Here is a 3,263-nt window from a genome sequence, read left to right on the forward strand (position 1 = left end):
GTTACCAGACAAAGAAGGAGTTAGTGGAGTAGCTGAACTTTCCTCCAGCAGCAACAGCAGCTATAATAATTCCTCTTCAAGCATGAGAGCTATAAGCACGTCTGATTACCACACCCCTTATTGTGCTCCTCATTTGTATAGTTTTTGGGTTGTTCCCAGCTAGCTTACTCACTCACTCCTGTGCTCAGCAAATGTGTATTGAGTGCCTTTGGTATATTAAGCATTGAACTAGAGGGCCTGCTGATTCAGATCTTTTAAGAAAGATGAACTAGTAAATAAAAATACAATAGAGAGCCCTGGCCAGGTAGCTCAGTTGGTTAGAGCATCGTCCCAATACACCAAGGCTGCAGTTCAACCTCCGATCAGGACACATACAAGAATCAACCAATGAATGCATAAATAAGCAGGACAACAAATCAACCTCTCTCTCTCTTCTCTCTCTGAAAATCAATTTTTTAAAAAACTACAGTAGAGCGAAATGGCAGAGGGGACATAGGTTATGGAGGAAAGACACAAAACCCAGACTGGAGGTGTTAGGGAAGGTTTTTCAGAGATGCTGCTGCAGTTACCTGAAGACCCTATGAGTTATTCAATGAGGAAAAGACCATCAACAGAATAGAGAACTGCATATATTGTGTGATTCCGGGTTGTAAAGAAAATACTATACACATATACATGCATACACAATGTATAGACTACGAGTAGTTCATTTTATGCAATATGCTGGTAGGAGAGTCAGAGGACTAGGCATGATGTGACATTATTATTCTCACACTTTGATTAAAGCATAATACTATGACATGCACATTTTTTTTTTAAATATATTTTATTGATATTTTACAGAGAGGAAGGGAGAGGGATAGAGAGCTAGAAACATCGATGAGAGAGAAACATCGATCAGCTGCCTCCTGCACACTCCCCACTGGGGATGTGCCCGCAACCACAGTACATGCCCTTGACCGGAATCGAACCTGGGACCCTTGAGTCCGCAGGCCGACGCTCTATCCACTGAGCCAAACCGGTTTCGGCTAACATGCACATTTTTTAAGCTGACTTTAAAAAAAAAGAGTTGCCACCTAGGCATCCAGCCTAGGCTGTTGAATACGAATATTTTTGCGGCCCAGCCAATATAATGATATGTAAGAAACGTTTTAATAAAAATTTTGTAATTTAATTTTTACATATCCTGTTATACATAATTATAAATAATGAACTACAACAGACAACACAATAGCCTCAGCTGTTGTCTCGGAGAGACTGAAGATTCACTGCTCCTTGGCCAGGACAGCCCTTCAGGAGCTCCTCAGTAAAGGACTTATTAAACTAGTTTCAAAGCACAGAGCTCAAGTAATTTACACCAGAAACACCAAAGGTGGGGATGCCCCAGCTGTTGGAGAAGATGCATGAACAACAGGTCTGACCGGCTGTACATTTTGAAAAATAAAACTTTATTAAATAAAAAAAGAAATAGAACATTACAGCCCTACAGCAGCTCCTACAGAAGCCCCCTTAAGCTCCTTCCAATCACTATCCCCAAAAGTAACCACTATTCTGATGTCCATTACCATAGATTAGTTTTTCCTGCTTTTGAATCTTATAGAAATTTATCCAACAGCTGGGGCATCCCCAGCTTTGGTGTTTCTGGTGTAAATTACTTGAGCTCTATGCTTTTTTTTTTTTTAATATATTTTTATTGATTTCAGAGAGGGAAAGGGAGAGAGAAAGATCAATGATGAGAGAGAATCATGGATCAGCTGCCTCCTGCATGCCCCACACTGAAGATCGAACCCGCAACCCAGGAATCGAACCGTGACCTCCTGGTTCACAGGTGGATGCTCAACCACGGAGCCACACCGGCCGGGCAAGCTCTGTGCTTTGAAACTAGTTTAATATGTCCTTTATTAAGGAGCTCCTGAAGGGCTGCCCTGGCCAAGGAGCTGCAAATCTTCAGTCTCTCAGAGACAACAGCTGAGGCTATAAGCTTATAGTTGGGACCTTCCTTACAGAATTTGTCATATCCTGCTTTGTCAAACAAGGCTAAGCTATTGAGCTTGTCCCAAACTTAGCCTTTGGACGACTTCTTCTTTTTGGCCTCCCCCTGGACTTGTTCATGGGGGTGTTTGTCTTTCTTGGCCTACTTTCCAGCATCTTTCCTCTTCTTGTTATCCTTGGGCAGCATTGCAAGACTTGGAGAGCAAGGCTCCGCTGCTGTCTCACCAAGATCCCATTAGTGTTTCTGATTTCTTGGGATATATTCCTAGAAGTGGGATTACTGGATCAAACAGGAGTTCCATTTTTACTTTTTTGAGGAAACTCTATACTGTTTTCCACAGTGGCTGCACCAATCTGCATTCTCACTAGCAGTGCACGTGGGTTCCTTTTTTTACATATCCTCGCAAGCTGTATAGTTAGAATCTGTAGTTTTCTCTGTTTATAATTCATTAGAAAGTTTACTTTAAAAATAACCTATAGGAAAAACAAGAAGTGACTGAACAGGAAAAGCTAAAATGGGCAGGTACCAACCTGTAAATATTTGCACTGGATGGAAATCAAAAACTTCATTTTTTTAACTAGGCTAATCCCTTCCAGGACAAGTAGAAACATGGTATGTATTCAACAATTTCTCAATGTTCTTATAATAAAACTAGAGGCCCGGTGAATAGGTTTGTGCACCAGTGGGGTCCCTCGACCTGGCCTGCGGGGATTGGGCTGAAACCAGCTCTCCGACATCCCCCGAGGGGTCCCAGAATTAGGTGATGTAGCAGAATACAAAATTAATACCCAGAAATCTATGGCTTTTTTGTACACCAATAATAAACTCAAAAGAAAGAGAAATAATTAAAAAATCCCATGTACCATTGCACCAAAAAAATTAAGATACCTATAAATAAATTGAACTAAGGAGATAAAAGACCTGTACTCAGAAAACTATAGGACATTGAAAAAAGAGATAAGAGAAAGACATAAACAAATGGAAGCATATACCATGCTCATGGATTGGTAGACTCAACATTATTAAAATGTCCATACTGGAGTTTCCTCAAAAAACTAAAACTGGAACTCCCATTTGACCCAGTGATCCCACTTCTAGGAATATATCCCAAGAAACTAGAAACACGAATCAGAAAGGATATATGTACCCCTATGTTCATAGCAGCACAATTCACCATAGCTAAGATTTGGAAACAGCCTAAGTGCCCATCAGCACATAAGTGGATTAAAAGCTGTGGTACATCTATACAATGGAATACTACACTGTGGTA

Source organism: Plecotus auritus (genome assembly GCF_963455305.1).
Source record: "Plecotus auritus genome assembly, chromosome: 2".
Classification (NCBI taxonomy): Eukaryota; Metazoa; Chordata; class Mammalia; order Chiroptera; family Vespertilionidae; genus Plecotus; species Plecotus auritus.